Source organism: Macaca mulatta, chromosome 8 (genome assembly GCF_049350105.2).
Source record: "Macaca mulatta isolate MMU2019108-1 chromosome 8, T2T-MMU8v2.0, whole genome shotgun sequence".
NCBI classification, from domain to species: domain Eukaryota; kingdom Metazoa; phylum Chordata; class Mammalia; order Primates; family Cercopithecidae; genus Macaca; species Macaca mulatta.
This window is the reverse complement of record NC_133413.1, coordinates 76628747-76647341: the sequence shown is the minus strand read 5'-3', so window position 1 is coordinate 76647341 and position 18595 is coordinate 76628747. Positions and strand designations below refer to the sequence as shown.

At 41.7% G+C, this 18595-nt stretch overlaps 1 long non-coding RNA gene across 1 annotated transcript; it reads left to right on the top strand.

Annotated features, from left to right (window-relative positions):
• The first annotated feature begins 14458 nt into the window (after positions 1–14458).
• On the top strand, positions 14459–18267 carry LOC144330613 (uncharacterized). Its single transcript, XR_013396908.1, has 2 exons — positions 14459–15406; positions 17523–18267. It is a non-coding gene; the product is annotated as an uncharacterized LOC144330613 (long non-coding RNA).
• Positions 18268–18595: the final 328 nt, after the last annotated feature.

The following is an 18595-nucleotide window of genomic DNA, read 5'->3' as shown; positions in this document are numbered from 1 at the left end:
GGATAATGGGTAATGCATTTTCCCAGCCAGATAGCTCCATTGTCCAGTCCTGCAGAATCCCAGAAGTACAACAGCCTTCCTTGACTTTGTCCCATTTCTGTCCCATTTAGTCCAAGCTGGCAGTATTTCTGCTGGTGTAACCCCATATCTTTTCCTGGCTTCTGCTAAAATTGCTGATTGGATCCATGAATCATACCCCAAATCTATGGAGCAATTGTCCAGCCACACCGTTAGTGTTCTCTCCAAAATACACTTTTTCAAATCTTCAAGTTCTTCCTTATTACTTAACAACTTTTTCTTCAAATTACTTCTGTCTTCTTGTGTGTTACTGTAAGTTCCAAGGGGAAACAAGACTGCTCTTTCAACATTTTGCTTAGAAATCTTGTCAGCTAAATACTGAAGGTCATCATTTACAATTTCTAGTCTCCACAAAACACTAGAACACAAACCAACATCTTTGCTACTTTATAACAAGGATCACTTTTCCTCCAGTTTCTAATAACATGTCCCTTATTCCCTCTGGTGCCTTATCAGAACCACCTTTAACATCAATATTTGTACCAACAAACTCTTCAAGGCAATCTAGGCTTTTTCTGGCATACACCTCAAAACTCTTCTAGTTTCCGTCCATTATGCAATCCCAAAGCCCCTGCTACACTCTTAGGTATTTGATACAGCAGTACCCAACTTCTCAGTACCAAATCCATATTAGTTTGCTAAGGCTGCCATAATAAAATACTGCAGGCTGGGTGGTTTAAACAGCACAAATTTATTTTCCCATAGTTCTGAAGACTGGAAGTCCAAGATCAACGTGTCAGCAGGTCTGGTTTATTCTGAGGCCTCTCTCCTTGACTTGCAAATGGCTGCCTTCTTGCTGTGTCCTAATGAGACAGAAAGGCTGGGCTCCAGGCCAACCCCCTTAAGCCTGGAACCGCAGCCCTAAGTGAAAACAGCCGACCCCATTTTTCTGCCCAAATGTTGCCTTTTTGGCCTGCCACATCCCTATGCTGTGCCCATAAAAAGACCAGCTGGCAGAACAACACAAGCAGTTGAGCGTTGGGGATACAAGCAGCTGAGTATCAGGGATACAAATGAGTGGCTGAATTTCAGAGACTACAGTTAGATGTGGCTAACTTCCGACAATGTGGTTTCAGAGAAAGAGCACCTTCTTCCCGCACCATCCCCTTTCCAACTCCCCATTCCACTGAGAACCACATCCATCACCCAATACAATCCTCAGCATACACTACTCTTCCATCCATTCATGTGACCTGACTCTTTCTGGACAATGGACAAGAGCCCAGGTGCTGAGAGCGCAGGGGCTTGGACTCTGCTGCGAGGCCCACACAGAGCCTGCTCCTGCCAGAGAGAAGCGACTGGCTGGTTCCAGCGTTCATTCTCTCCAGTTCCCACACTCACTTGCTCACACACTCCTTCTTGTGAGGAGTGGCCAGAGGCAGGCTGAGTGAAACAAGCCACTCCAGTTCCCCTGCACAAAGGGGGTCAAGGTCAAGGGAAAAATCCCTTATTACTCATATGGTCTTTCCTCTGTGCACACACTTCCCTGATATCTTTATGTTGCAAATTTTACTATCCAAAAAATAGTCAAATTTTGGGTAATAAAATTTATGTTCCAAAGTTTTTCTTATAAGGACACTAGTCAGATTATGTTAGGACCCACTGATATGACTTTATTAATCTTAATTACTTCTTTAAAGGCCCTATCTCTGAATACAGTCATATTCTGAGATACTGGGGGTTAGGACATCAACATATGAATTTAGGAAGGATACAATTCAGCCCATAACATCATATAACCTCAGTTTGATAAGAACTGGGAAAAGGCTATAAATGAAGGAGACACTTTAAAAAATGGGATCCATGGGTTGGAGGCCATCTCCTTGTCAAGGAGTGTTTGGGTTCTAGAGGAAGTGTACTATTCCCTGGTGCTCAGAGTTTGAAATACTTGGAAATGAGATTATGGAGTGTTTACAGTTCTTGATAATGACGTAGTCTAAGATATTTCTGGGGAAATGAGACAGAGAGAAAAACCAGAACAGTGGGGAAAAGAGGTCAAAGGGATTGAGTGGCTAGAGTCACTGGAAAGACCACAGAGGTATATTTAAGAAAGAATCATGTAGAATATGGTGTATGAGCAGTAAATAAAATCATTGAGAAATCAGGACTAACATCTTAGGGATATACATGTGAGAGCAACAATGAAATGTATTCAGTGATCTAATTTGATGACATGAGATTCAAAACTGAGAGATTTTAGGGGTAAAGAAGAAAGAATTGTATGAAAGAAGCAATGAGAATTAAGAAAGATACTTGCATACCTACGGACTTGTGGAGGCCTGAGAGTTGTGAGAGAAATACACAGTTACTTCTGCAGAGAAATCAGTCCTCAGGGAAGAATTAGATTCTGTTTAGAACAAGAAGGTGTAGGGAATACTTGGGGAAGTGTAAAATGATGTGCAACTTTAATACGCAGAGTTTAGGAGTTGAGGAGGGGCGAAATGATAAGGCACAGTAGAGTTCTACTTGAAGTGTTTCAGAAACGGAAGAGGAGTTAAAGAGTTTCAGGGGTTGGGGATGGGTGGCTCAATGGGGGTGTAAATGCCATGGACTTCCGTGTGCAAAAGATGAGATTACTTGGTGTCTTAATCCATTCGGGCTGCTATTATAAAATACCATATACTGGGTAGCTTATAAACAACACAAACATATTTTGCACAGTGCTGGATGCTAGGAAGCCCACAATCAAGGTGCCAGCAGATTATGTCTGGTGAGGGCTGCTTCCTCATAGACAGCTGTCTTCTCACTCTAACCTCACAGGAAGAAGAGACAAGGGGTTCTCTCTAGATCTTTTTCAGAAGGGAACTAGTCTCATTCATGAGGGCTCCATTCCTATGATCTAATCACCTCCCAAAGGTCCTACCTCCTAATATCATCATCTTGAGGGTTAGAATTTCAACATATTAATTTCAGGGAAATACGAACAAACCATAGTACTTGAGTTTCTGGACTTTCCTATGATGACCAACACAAGCACATTAAAGGAACCCTTTAAATTAGCCTCAGTAGATTCAAGGCTGATTGTGGTGGCAAGGCTGGTGGTGTTGCAGGTTGAAGGGATGATTTCCATCACCCTTCCTAAACATTTGTTGATAGAGACAGAAATGTCTGGGAGAGGAAAGTCGTAGATTTTTAAAGTCCTGGTTCATGGTTTTTCAGATAGTAAAATTTAAAATTTAGTAGAATGTGTAGGTAAGGATATAATACAAACATAAAATTATGAATTCCTTGGGTCTAAGAACGAGGGTTTTAGTATCTTTTCCTTAAGCTCTTTTATCCAATTTAAAGAGTTATTTAATCCATTCAGAGGTTTCCATGGTCAGGCCTTGATTTCATAATTTGTAGTAAGTAAACACAAATTTGATAATTTGTGTTTGAATCTTCTTTTAACTTTAAGTGAATTTCCTAATTTTATTTTTTGCCATTTGTGGTTAATAATAAGCAATAAGTCTCTGCCACACAAATTGTACAATTTGGGGACGATCTCTATTATTTCCTTTTATTCTTACTTTCAAATCCAACAATTCTCTTTTCAGCTGATTTCTTTTCTTGCAATTCCTCCATAAATGCAGCCAATGGCAACTAACACATGCTACTAAATGTTGTCATCCAACCTCTTTCCCTAAAACTGCAAGTGCATTACATACAACCTTCTAAGTTTTCAAAAGTGATTTACTCAATGTCTTACCACTACTTAAAAGGGAATTGCTATCCTTTTAGTTGATAAGAATTTCCTTGCTACTCATTGCTTGCTCCTGTAGCTAATAGCACCGCATATTTCAGCACATTGTTACATCAGTATCTAATACCCTATATCAGCGTCTCTATTAGTTACCTTATGTTGCAGCAACAGAGAACCCTAAAGTCTGAGTGACTGAAAACAACAGAGTCTTACTTCTCATTCCTGCCTGTGCATCCGCTGAAGATCAGCTGTGCCTATACCACTCTCCTTAGGAAGCCAGGTGAAGAGAAATAAGCTCTATCTGTGCTTCCATGCTGACTGGGGCGTGTGCTGTCCAGCTGTCATTCACTAGGCATCTCTGGCTGTTGGATCCTTGAAAAGTGGCTATTCTGAACTGAGAGGTAATTGTAAAATACACACTAGATTTCAAAGACTTAATATGAATATAAAAGACTGTAAAATGTCTCACAAATAATTTTTAATATCAATTCCCTGTTGAAATGATATTTTGGATATATCGAGTTAAATAAAATATATTAAAATTAATTTTACTTTTTTCTCTTAACCTTTTTAATGAGACTACTAAAACATTTAAGATGACATATTTGCACTGTATTTCTGTCAGAGGATGCCGGCCTTGGCAAAGAAAAGGAAGTATGCCAAAGTCCACAATGGTTCTTAGAGTTTCCATTCCAAGGTAACACATATCACTTCTGCTAAAATTTATTTGTCCCAGACAACTCACACAGCCCTTCCTAACCTCTTCAGAGAGAAGTATAATTGAACCATACGCACTCAGGGGAACCAGAATAATTTCGTTTACAGCACTAGTGACAACCACACGTCCTTTCCTTAAAGAGTTTCACTAATCACACCCATGAAATAGATTTAATATTAAATGTCAGTAAAGACTGGACCACCATCAGTTTATCATTCCCCATCCTTGCCTTATTCTTTGCTGGCTGAACACAGGTCTCCCAAGCAGCTCTGAATGATGAACTAACATGAAGTAGACATTTCTAGGTCAGGAAAAAGAAACACTTTTACTAATCAATAGCAACCATGCGGTTGGGCACGACGGCTCACACCTGTAGTCCCAGCACTTTGGGAGGCCAAGGCGTGAGGATCACCTGAGGTCAGGAGTTCAAGACCAGCTTGGCCAACATGGTGAAACCCTGTCTCCACTAAAAACACAAAAATTAGCTGGGTGTGGTGGCACATGCCTGTAATCCCACCTACTTGGGAGGCTGAGGCAGGAGAATCACTTGAACCCTGGAGGTGGAGATTTCAGTGAGCCAAGATCATGCCATTGCACTCCAGCCTGGGCAACATGACAGTGAAACTCTATCTCAGAAAAAAAAAAAAAAATAGTTAACCCTGCTTAGGAGCAGTGATACACACAAATGCTGACCCCTAGGAAAAAGCTGCAGAAGGCAGACCCTCTCAGTGGGGAGCAGAGATGGAGTAGATTTGGGTGAGTCAAAATGTCATGAAATACATAAATAAGGAGGGGACAGAGACGCAACCACAGGATCACAGGATCCAGGTATTTTAAGCAGTCATGAAGCAAAAAGCAGTTTTTGCATGTGCACACTATGTGTCAGCAGAGGAACTGTGGGGGTGGTGGCTTAGTACAAAGATAGGCCACAAGCTGGAGCTAGGGGAACAAAGCACATGCGGAAGTTATGGGTCTGGGTTGCACAGCAGGTTTGCAAACCTGATGAGGAGCCGGGAGCCCAGATGCATGAACAAATTGAGCTTCAGGGCAAAGTTGTGAATCACACCACTTGTATGAGCAGCACACACAATGATTGGTCAAGGAAAATAGTGGGAAGATGAGAAACATGTGGCCTTAAGAACTGCAGAGAAAGGCCAGAAAAGTGGCCTGATGCTGCACCGGAAGGAAAGGGGCCGGGCAAAATGAACTGAAGCAGAGGTGCAAAACACCAAAAGGAAACCTCAATGCTGTGGGTTATCTACAGCCTTAAAGAGGGCACTTCCTGTTTGCTTCTTTCTGGTACAGGAATTAGCTCCTGACATAGTCTGGGAGCGGTGGGAGGGAGCAGGTAAGAGGGGGAATCTGCCAGGAATGGGGAATATTCATACAGAGATAAGAGTTAACATAAAAGGAGTGGAGAATTACACAATGGGGTCTTTGAAACTCACACACCACACTGAAAAACATGTGGTGTCATTACAGGTGCATATTGGCTTCGGGACTCATTTTCCCTTTGGGATTCATTGTCAGTGGAGCATATGCTCATCAAAGAGTGATGCTGGTAAAATTCTCTTATTCCAGCCTTCCGTGTGATCCAGGCTATACACTGACAAACTAACTGCTAAGTCAAAAGAGAGCAGTCTGGAAACGTGATTCACCCCAAAGGCAAATCGTAGGACAGCAAATTGTCTTCTAAGACTTGACCAGGAGGGTAATCTCTCTGAAAGCTCATGCTGTAGTTTTGCTTGTTGGTTTAGTTGCTTGGCTGGGTGATGATGGCAGTATTGTTTAGGGTTTCTTCCTTCCTTCCTTTTGCAATGAAGATCATTCGGTGATCTTGAGGGTGGGTGGGAGGGGGGGAAGCAATCTTATCTGAAAGGTGTAGAAGATAAAGGCAGGAGGGCTGGGCTTTCTGAGACTGTGACCACAGTTGGCCAACTTGCTGAGGGACCATCAGACTCCAAGTGAGAGGGCAGAGGTGAACTGTATCTTCTGCACATGAAGGCTAAAGAAGGAAGGACTAGGACATATGGTAAGACTTGAGGGGAGGAACTGGGGTGTAGGGCCTTCTGCCCTCCTATTTTTTTTTTTTTTTTTTTTACCACATCCTCCTAGGGACCTTCTCCATGCCTGCAGCTCTAAAGGCCATCTGTATGCTGATGGTTCTCAAATCCCTGCTTCTAGATGAGACCTATCTGCCCAGGTTTAAGGTGCGTATTCCAACTTCCCATTTAGATGGCTCCATTTGGCTGTCTCACAAATATCTAAAACTCAGCTCCAAAATGAAATGGATTCCCACTCACCCCTACAAATATACTCACCTCTCAGATTTTCCCGGATTACTAACTGACGCCACCATGGATCAGTCTCTTAAGCCAGAAACCTAACAGTCATGCTGATTCTTCTTTTTCTTACCCATCTAGTTGAACCCAACAGGAAGTCCTACTGATCACCCTCCAAAAGGATGGAGAAATCCTTCATTCCTCCCCGCAGCCGCCACACCCAGGGGCAGCCTCCTGACTGGCTCCCCTGCTTCCTCTTCTGCCATCTACAACCCATTCTCCATACATTTTGCAGTAAGGGTGACCTTGGAATTTCAATTATTCCACGTTATTCTCTCACCTCAATGCCTTCATTTCTCACATGGATTTATATATGAGCTCCCTAAGGTCCTACATTCTGCTGCTGATCATGCCTCAATTCTTTTTTTTTTTTTTTTAAGATAGGTTTTGTCTTGTTTTGTTTTGTTTTAACTAATCTTTTGTATTTTGGGTAGAGACAGGGTCTCACCATGTTGCCCAGGGTGATCTCAAACTCCTGAGCTCAAGTGATCTGCCTGCCTCAGCTTCTCAAAGTGCTGGGATTACAGGCATGAGCCACCATGCGTAGCCTATACCTCAATTCTTATCTTGTACCATTTCTCCCCCAGGCTCACTATGCTTCAGCTCCACTGATTTTCTTTCCATTCTTGTAAAATACCTACCTCAGGGAGTTTGTACAGACTATTTTTTCTAGCTGTAACACCCTTCCTTCAACTGTTTGCATTTATCTCATTCTTTTTGTTCTACTTTCTCATTTCTTTTGCTCTTACTTTTTGCTGTACCTCATGTCACCTCTTCAGAAAGGCCTTCCCTAAGTAGACACTTTCCCCAATTATTCTGTCTCTGCCTCTTGCTTATTCAAAGTTCAAATATTCAAAGCATATTTCACAATTTATAATAATGTTTTCATTTAATGTTTTCTTGTTTAAACCACTAGCCCCTAGCCAGAGCATTGCGTATGAAAGATGTTTTACAATTATTGTTTGGTCCATGCATGTTACACCTGAATTCCACCATCAATATTGCCTGAAACCCAACTGGTTGTCCAGAGTATGTCTGTTCAGTAGACTGAGGGTATGGCTGCTGTACAGGTCACCAAGCAAACTCCAGAAATTGTGCTGGACTAAAGGGGCTAAAGCGTTAGAGAAAATTGCCACATTGCATGAGTGGGAATATTTTTCAGTCTGTGCTTTAAGACTTCACCATCAGCCACTCACTCCTCTGCAAGCAGGATAGCCCCAAATGTGCTTTAGACTTTGCTCAATACACATCTGATCACTGCATAAGGACACTTCTCTGAAAACACAGCAGGATAGACATAAATTCTAGAGGTCTGCTGGACACCTGGCAAGGTAGAGGATGAGTTTTTAAGTTGTCGTTGGTTCTAGCCTGGGACACATGGGACACCGTGATCTTGAGTCAGAAGAAGCAGTAATTAGACTTTGCCAGTGGCCAGGTCCTATTCATCAGGTTGGCATAGAACTGATAAGACCTGCCTTCCTAAAGGGGCAACTTAAAGGAAGGAGGAGAGTCTGAAGGGTCAAGGATGGGTGAGGAAACATTACCCAAGGCAGTCTGAGAGTGTGGGGAGCCCAGAAACAGATGTAAAACTGCATTATGAGGAGAGTTAGGAAAGACAGGAACATGAGTCAAGTAGAAATGTTAAGCAGAAGCCAACCGTGGAAGGCGTGCGGTGGTCCGACTGGAAAGTCTCTCTGAGAGCTGCCACCACCTCCTACAGCAAAAGACCTGCTCTTGAATCACCCCGTCTGGTAGGGTGCCAGAAATTCCACCTGCTCTGCGCTGCTGAAGAACTGTATGCCTAAATGGCCATAAAATCTCCCTGCAGTATGAAGAATTTGAGAAGTTGCATCAGACTGTTGGCAAGGCACTCAGACAGAAACACATGTCAGGAGGGAAAGGGCAGAGACAAGCCGAGACAGGCCAGGCGGCGTTGTGGAAGGAACAGCCACTTGTGCACCAGGTGGAGTGTGTGCCCTAAGGGCCCGTGTCCCAAGCCTTGACTCTGTGAAATGACTCACCGAAGCCCATCCCACAACCCCGCAGTGGAAAGATACGCAGATCACAAGGTGATAGCGAGCACTTCCACTGTATTACATTAGGTACTCCAGGCTTTTATATTAATGCCCAGGATTTATATATAGAGAGAACCAATTAGTTTGTTCACCTTCTGTTGTAGATACAGAAAGCCAAATTGAGGATAGGAAATTTCAGGCATGAATTAATTCAGTGGCTGAAAGCTCCCCGTCAAAGGCCAATCCCTTGCCCCACATTGGGTCCGACTCTGTTCTCAGGTTCTCTCCATGTCCAGGCTCTCCTCCTTTGTCTTTCTAATAAGAGAAAGAGCTTCTAAACCTCAGTAGTTCTGGCAAAGATCTCAAGACAGGCTCTGTTTGGACTGATTTAGTCATGTCCCTGTCTCCAAACCAATCACTATGACTGGGTCTTGGGAATACACGGATTGTCCAGGACCTGGGTGGTGGGGGAGAAGGCTCAGTCCCACCTGAACCACATGGACCAAGGGGAAGAGAGTAGCAAATTTCCCAAGGAAACAGAAAAATATCATTAGCTGTAAGAAGGAGGAATGGAGGCTGGAAAAGCAAAAGCAAAGGAGACTGGGATAATCAAGGTGGGTGTGAGTATGTGGAATCAACACTGAGACATAATCAGGAAAGTTGTGATACTGAGCCAAGTGGAATTGGAATGTGTGATGAATGAGAGGGGCAAGGAGTGGACCCAGAGTGCAATAAGCAGAAGGGTAACTAGGATTACTAAGGACATGGATCTATGAGCATGGCTTAGCCCGGGTGGCCCAGAAATCAGGGCCTGTGGCAAAACTTTAATTGCCGATGTTTTGTGGGGGAGTTGCAATCCCAGGGCAGCAAAAGTGAGGGGGAAAGGAAGTAAGGTTGGAAGGAACGGAGGCAAACACAAGTTGGGTCACTCCTTCGTAAAGAGACACTTTACAAAGTGTGTAAATAGCCTCATCTATAAAGGAGCCATCTCCAGATGCACTCCCTGAGCACCATACCGCAGAACGGTCCATTGTTGGGAGGGATGGAGAAGAGATTGATGTGCCATCTTCATTCATCAGTTTGTCCCACAGAGTTAACTCCCGCAAACTTCCATGATGTCATCTGGCCCCTTCAGTATGTGAAGACAGATGTGTTTAACCTGTGCCGTGGTGTTTCATCCAAGACTCTGGACATTGGCCTCAGGCTGTACAGTGTGAGACTGGCAGGGAGCAGACTTCAGGGGAGACGCAAGCAGTAAGGGCCCAGGAGGTGGCGAGGCCAAGCGGATCTGAGATGGCACATGGAATGTGTTCAACACAAGGTTCATGTTTTCTATTAGGGCTTTTCAAAAACAAATATTAGGCTGGGCATGGTGGCTCATACCTGTAATCCCAACACTTTGGAAGGTCGAGGCAGATGGATTACTTGAGGTCAGGAGTTTGAGACCAGCCTGGCCAACATGGTGAAACCCCATCTCCACCAAAAATACAAAAATTAGCCAAGCATGGTAGCATGTGCCTATAACCTCAGCTACTTGGAAGGCTGAGGCAGGAGAATCGCTTGAGCCCGGGAGGCAGACGCTGCAGTGAGCCAAGATTGTGACACCACACTCCAGCCTGGGAAACAGAGCAAGACCTTGTCTCAAAAAATAAAAAATTAAAATTAAAACAACTATTAATACTAGCCCAGCACTTGGCACAGTGTAGGCCCTTGATACACATTGGTTTGTGAATAAATGAATATGTGCAAGGCATTGTGCTAGGAACTTTGGATACAATAACAAGGAAAGCATAGATTTCAGACACTTAGTCACTCAAAAGCTCTGGGGTCAGTTAGTTCATTTTGAGGGGAGCTCAGCTATGCTGATGGCAGGCTGGACTTTGGAAACTTGCAATCCTAATTTGGGTTCCATGGTGTAATCACTTAAACATGGCCAGATAGTTGAATTTTGGGGGGTGCCTGAGAAGCAGAAAATTATTTGCAAGGCATTACATAATGAATATATGATATCTATATCTGTGGAGATACATATACGATATTGCAGATGGCATATCATTCACACCTTTTTGAGATTTTATTATTAAAAAGTTAAACCACAACCACTCACTCTTACGACAACTGTAGTTACACAGCACTTATATGTCCCAAGCCTTGTTCTGAGTGTTTTGCCTATGTTAACTCTTCATTTAATTGTCACAACACTTTTGAGATAGTGCATCACCCAACAGGTGGTCTTCTTAGACTCTACCAGATGTTCAGACTTACAAAGTGACCACAGGCCACCAGCCTGGTGAGAAGGATATAAGACAGGAAACATAGCTCACCCCAGGGCAACTCCAGACAGTTCCCTTCAATGGCAGTTTTGAAGTCGTCCAACAGCTCAGGTTCAGCGAAAAAAGATCCACAGGGGGTAAGTGCAGGATTTACTCTGGCCTAGAAGCCTCATTCTCCACCAGACCAGAGCAGTTTCAGGTTTCAGAAAAAGTGAGTGGAAAGTACAGAAATTTCCCATATACCCCCAGCACACAGATTCCCCTGTTTTTATGTTAATGTCTTCCATTAGTGTGATATATTGTTTTACTTGATGAAACAATGTTAATAGATTAGTATTAACTAAAAGTTCATGGTTTACAATAGGGTTCTGCATGTTGTACATTCTACGGATTTTTAACAGATGTAACCAGTATAATAGTATACAGAAGAGTGTCACTGCCCTAAAAATTCCTTGTGCCACACCTATACATCCTTCTGATCCCCCTCCCTCAGCAACCACCTATCTTTTACTGTCTCTACAGTTTTGCATTTTCCAAAGTGTCATCTAGTTAGAATCATACAGCCTTTTCAGAATGGCTTCTCTCACTTAGTGATATGCATTTAATACCACTGCATGTCTTTTCGTGATGTGATAGCTCACTTCTTTTTAGTGCTGAATAATATTTTATTGTCAGGATGTACCATGGTTTATTTATCCACTCACCTATTACAGGACATCTTGGCTGCTGCCAAGTTTTGGCAACTATGAATAAAGCTGCTGTAAACATCTGTGTCCAGGTTTTTGTGTGGAAGTTTTGTGGAGTTTTCAACTCATTTGGGTAAATACAAGGGAGTATGATTGCTCGATTATACGTTAATCTCTCCTATAGAAATTGTTTCCTTTTCCTATTTCTATATTTAAAAAGTTTTAAAAGTATGAAATGAGACATATATATATATATGAAGGACTTGTATAGGTACAGGTACAAGGATCCTGCAAAGCACAGGCCCAGTTACCAGGGTCACCATACTCATGGCAGCCCAAAGCAGGGCATCCCCAGTTCACTTCTAATTCCCCAAGTTCAGATGCAATTTACCAATTAGGACTCATTCTTATAATAAACAGTGATGCTAGTGATATAGTTAACACTTCTACTTTTTCCAGGCTACCAGGACAGAACTGCATAGTCAACCAATGTTCAAGTCTCCCAGAGGAATAACAGGTTTTGTTAAACCCTTTGTTTACAAATAGGTGCTTTCATTATCCCTATTTTTCCAATGAAGAAACTGATGCACAGACTGTCAGGTAACTTACCAAGATCACATAGTTCAAGATCACAGAACTAGACTCAGGCTTTTGGCTCCAGGATCTATGCTCATAAGTGCCACATTGTACTGCCTCAAGCTTTATTTTCTTTTCTTACAACGGAGGTAGTGTTTATATAAATAGGTCCTGGATTAATACCCCTGGAATATTAAATGATAAACCTGTGGCCACTAAATTTGCTATAATGCTGATTTTATCTGAGGTCTTCTCTATTTCTGTGCCCTGGGGGAAATTTTTCAAAGCCCCTAATTTCCATGGGGTGGGGAAGTCCCCAGGATTTCTGGGAACTTATCCCCTCTCACCCAGTCCCCTGCACTAGAACTTACTGTCTCCACTTTCTTACAAAAATTCTGACACAGAATTTGGCTGGTTTTTCATGAGATTTGATTTTCACGAGAAATCCAATCACCTCAAACTTTTTGTCAAATTTTTTGAGTGTTCATGGGGTCATGGAGAGGAGTTACCCTGTGCAGTTTATAATATTCCACTGAACATGGCATTTCTTCATGTCCCTTGTTCTCTCTTTCCTCTCTCTCCCTTCTCCCTCAGCCCCACTCTAGTTGCAAACACATTTCTCCGTGTCTTCCTTCCTTCCTCAGAAGACCTACAGAGATTTATTTTTCTTCATAGGCTTTTCAAGGCTTTACCCACAAGAAAGGTGAGCTCCCCCACCCCCACCCCAAGAAGAATCTACTTACCATTTGCCATATAGCATTTTTCTTTCTCATTATACTGTGATAGAGTTAACTGCTCAATAGTTAGCTCTAATAAGGCTCTTGGGGACTCTATCTGATACCAGCGATGTAATCATCAGAAATGTGTTACTAAATATCTTTGTTTAGTGTCTATTACATTCTTATTTTCTACTTTTAATTTTCCTTTCAGTGTGGCCAACTAAATGGTAGAGAGAGCAGTAGCAATTTTGTAATTGTTATTTAGCTGGTATCACACTTTTCTTGTAAACCTCAAACTCTGCAGCCCAAGAATCATTTTATCCGGTTGCTCTACTCTGTGTCATCGAATGCTCATTAAGTCTGGACATAAAGGAGCTTCATTTACAATACCTGTCTGTGTTAATATTTGGCCAAAGCTGCAGTTGAAACTTTCCTTCTCTCATCCTTTTACTAATATTTTCAAATTTCCCATGTTAGGTACTTTAGGTCAGAACTAAACCTTCCTGTAAGACCTTGTATTCACTAGGTTTTAGTTCAGTTCAACTCTGCAAGCATTCTGAATGCCTGTTCTTTGCAAGGCACCACGCTAGGTAATGAGAGAAGTGCCAAGATGACTGTTGGTTTGTCATTGACCTGAAGAAAGCCTATTAGGACAGGAAACATGAACCCAAATAACTAGATCATAAGGTAGAGTGTAACCACCCTAAGAGAAAGGCGCAGATCTTGTGTTATGGGATTTTAAGAGGAAAGAGTGATCACATCCAGTTGGGAAGATCAGGAGATAGCATTAGGTTTGTCTTTAACTACCAAGTAGAATCTTGGGAGACTGGAGTGATGAGGAGCATATTCAACAAAAGCAAGTGCCTAGAAGTGAGAAAATAAGGGATGCAGTGAGAGATCAGCAGGATGGGCTTGGTGTGATAAGTGGGAAAGATAGGGCATATTTGAAGGATGCTGTCTGTAACCACGTGCAGTGTGGAAAATCTGCCTTAAAATAGTGAAAATAGTTGAGGCTGGAAAACCTTCCAGTCTTAAAGTTACAAGCAGTCTCACCCTCTGGGGTGAAGGCTAGAATTTACCATTGGAGCCAAACTGCTAAGTCAGTTTTTTACAAACATCGTTTCAATGGGCCTTTTAATTATGTAGGTGTAAGGGCAAGTACTCACTATTTTTCTTAAAGAAAGCCGAAATGCAGTGCAGTAACCCAAATGCAAATGCTCCAGACAGTCTATTTGGTAGTGTAAATTAGGAATGTCTTAAGCTCAATTATGTTCCTGCAGAGGTATAAATTTTTTCCCTCAATCTAGATTTAGAATTTATGTCTGAAAAATGCTGGTTGTTCTTGGGAGATGTGTTTATAGGTTCTTGTCCAGCATTTGTTTATAGGACATCAGGAATGAAAACAGGGCTACATTAGGGTTCATGTGAAAGACCATTCTGCGCTTCACCACATGCTGGAGAAAAGGCTGTAAAGGAATTGCATCTGGCTCGGGGCTGTGCTTCCAGGCTGCTTCTGGTTGTCCCACATTGCTGTTACATAAGACCGGACAGTCTAACTTTAGTCAGTGTGGTCTGGGAGGACTGGACTTGCTGAGTCACAGAAGCCTAATTCTTCAGAGGTAGGTTATCAGGTAGAGGGAGAAGAGTCTTTAGAGTTAGTCTTCCCGGGAAGAAAATCCTTCCAAACCAGGAAACTAAGTGGTCACTGGCTGAGGTAGAGAATGATGTTTTCCCCTCTCCAGGGCTGGGGATCTGTTGGATCCGAACCGTCTAGCATGGACATCGCGGGAGCACATGTGCTAGAGTGAGTCCACCCCTCTACATGGAGGCAGGCCAGTGTTAAGGCAGAAACCCCTCTATTTAAAGACTCTCAGATGGTGATTTAGGATGTGGGCTTGAAGAGTAGCAATGTTTAGCAGCAGTTTGACAGTGTTCTTTGTATTACACTTGTGTTAACCTCAAGCCCTGAAGTTTTATGTAAAAGCCACAGCCTGGCCTGAGGTGTGCCGCGGGGAATGAAGAAGCACCCATCTAATGGCCATGGGGCTGCAGTGCACTTTCTCTGAGGCATGAGAGGATTGAGCAGAGATAGCTGGATTTTCTTTTGCAATGGAGGAGCACAGTGGCCACCACGTGGAAAGCAGGGACAGCGCCAGAGAGAAGAACCAGAGAGACCTGCTCCAGATCGCACATGAGGCAGTGTCCAGGAACTCCACGAAAAACTTGGCAAAATACCCAGCCAAACCCAGCTGAAGGACATTCTACAGACATGCTGGTACCCCTCAGGAACATCCATTTCATCAAAGGAACAGAGAGGGTGAGGACTCTTCCAAGGACAAGGACATGAGAGGCATGACAACAAAATTGAAGGGTGTGATCCTGGAATGGTTCTTGGATCAAAAAAAAAATGCCCTAGAGGACATTTAATTATTGGGATAATTGGTGAAATTGTCAAATGAGGTGTATGTTGGGTAATAGAAATGTGTATTGCTGTTAAATTTCCTGAATTTGATTATTGAATTACGGTTATGTAAGAGAAAGTTACTGTCCTTAGGAGGCATTTAGAAGTATGATCAGGTATTTAGGAGTGAAACGTCAGGGTCATATTGTATGAAAGTTATTTTCAAATGGTTTAGCCAGAAAGTTAATAATGGTTGTGTGTGTGTGTGTGTGTGTGCATGTGTGTGTGTGTGCGTGTAGAGAGACAGATAGGCAAATGTGGCACTAAAGAACAATAATTTCATGAGTAATGACTCAATGCATGATAATTTATTATCAAAAGTGTGACTTTGGTATAGAAAGTAGACTTTATTTACATGTATCAAATGGTACATCTTGGTAAGGCCTGCACCATACACATCATGTTTATAATCCTTAACATTCAGAGGCACTTTGATCATCAGGCATAGCATGTAATAATGCATCCCTTTTTCTCCATCTTATAATGGTGATTTAGATGTAGAGCTTTCTAATTGCTTGTTTTTTATGTTATGATGGAAAACGGATGGGTTGTTTGGCATGATTGCTTCACTTGCTACCCTGAAAATAAATTGACTTCAATCATTTTTGGTACCCCTAACACCTAGCCATGTCCTCCCAATGGTGGTTAACAAACAAATATACTGCATGGATTGAATAGCTGTATAAACAGCATGTAAAGGGGGCAATGAAGTACCACCATGTTAAGAGATACATAGCATGGGCATCTCCTGATGAGATCAGTGGACAGATGCCATCTAGAAACATCTTTCCACTTGTGTGCGGTAGTATCCTCTTTAATCTAGATTCACAGCTGACTTTAGACCTGGTTCCTCTATGACTTGGAGACACTCTAGTCTTATTCCTTCCTAGTAAGGGATCTCAGCAAATGACTCTCCTTCTGAGCACTCCTTGTTTTTGGCATTTGCTAAGTCCATTAGTTCAGTTACAACCCTGGAGTAGGTGAAAATTTTGACCTTCACCATCCAGTTTATTCCCTAAATCAGACTATCAAGTTAGAGACCACATTGAGTCATATGTCAAGCCTATTACAAATTATTGACCAAAACACAGAATTCTTGGCTGGAAAGAGAAAACTATCAAACTTTCCTGTTTGGGAATGTATCCAGTGGGAGACACATGTTGTAGGCAGAATAGGCAGAGTAGAATGGGTACATGTTAGCCAAAGCCAAAAAAGAGTATCTGTCCATTTTAGGGACTATAGACATCTTTTTGCTTTTCCTCCTGTTTTTGAGGTTGCCACAAATATGCACATAATTCAAAATTCCTTAAGTATCAGGGAGTATTTGTTAACTTACTCTCCTCCCAGTATTCTTACATTATTAAAATTACATCTTAAATACAATTTAGGGGTTTTTTTTAATTTTTAAATTTTTTTTAATTTTTACAGTCACATAGTAGGTACATTTTTATGGGGTACATGAGATACTTTGATATAGGCATACAATGTGTAATAATCACATCAGAGCAAATGAGGTATCTATCTAAGTATTTATTATTTCTTTGTGTTATAAGCATTCCAGTTACACTCTTTTAGTTATTTTATAATGTACAATAAGTTATTGTTGACTGTAGTTATCTTGTTGAATGAAGATCAAACACTAGATCTTTATTCATCCTATCTAACTATATTTTTTGTACCCATTAATTATTCCCTTTTCCCTCTCCCTCCCAAAATGTGATTTGATTAATGAATAAACAAATGAGACTCTAGACCAAGAAGTGCTCAGTTCTAAGTGTGTTACTCCAATGTATTATTGATTTAAATATGACCGTCCATTTCTATAAAGGAAAAGATTAAGGGCAATAAGGGTAGTAATTCATATTCAGAGATGAATAATATGGCAGGCATAAATTCATATTGGTAAAAAGTTAATGGCTAAAAAGAAAAAACAGTCAGTCATTTTCTGTTTCACCTTGTGTTTTCTCCCTAGGTGGTGATTATCAGATTGTAAAAGCTAAAACAAAGGCTTTTGTTAAGCGTTGGATGAGAGAGAATTTTATGAGAACCCCTGGCTGCCAGAAACACTGACATTATTGAGCCACTATCTGAAATTGTTGTGAACAAGAAGATAAGTGTTGGGTGAGGGTGGGCAAATGGGAGATTGTGAGTAATAGGAAGACATTGTTAATACATTTATTCAACAAAAACTTATTGAGATCTTTCCTATAAAGAGAAATTAGACATGGTTCCCAGAGAAAGGAGACACTCAACAGATAATATAGTAAACATTTGGAAGGTGCAATGATACTGATTTGTATAGGACATTATCAGGCAACCAGAGCTGTTGTTATCAGCATGAGTTTATAAGTCAGACAGGCTAGAGGATGATGCTGACTCTGCCACTTACAAGCTAGTGGAGCTGGAAAAATAATTATACTACTGTGGCCTTCATCCTCCATCTGGGAGTAAAATCAACTCCATAGGCTTGTGGTAGAAATTCAATGAGATAATATAAGTAAAGCACTTAACACAATGCCTAGCATAGAGGACACACTCAATAAAATAATAAATTGGGAGTTATTATTATATCTATATAGTATGTATTGGTGATGTTAATCCTGGACAAAATTCAAAAACTGATTGTCAAATAGTGCTTTTTTCAGCCTCTAAAAAGAAAGCTTGTGACCACTGACAGCTATAATGGGTTCATTAATAAATCAGCTACAATTAACCTCATTTCTTTTTCGACATGGTTATCTCCACACCTACTTATTAGCAAGTCATATAAAAAGTGGTAAGTAAACAAAGTGCTAGTGGGTTTAGTAGGGCACACAGCAAAGTCTCATCAACTACTCCATGAAGTGCTTGGGAAACCCAGGGGCCAGTGATGAACAGCCACATGGATCTGCATGTGGTTGATTGTTCTCACCAAAGGGGGATGTAAACCTGGAGAGCAATGGAAAGGACCACTGTGCTACCCTTCCAGTTCAAAAATTTCATGGACAAATTGGAAAAGAGCACTGATTTTGTTTGGTTCTGTGTCCCCACCCAAATCTCCTGTCA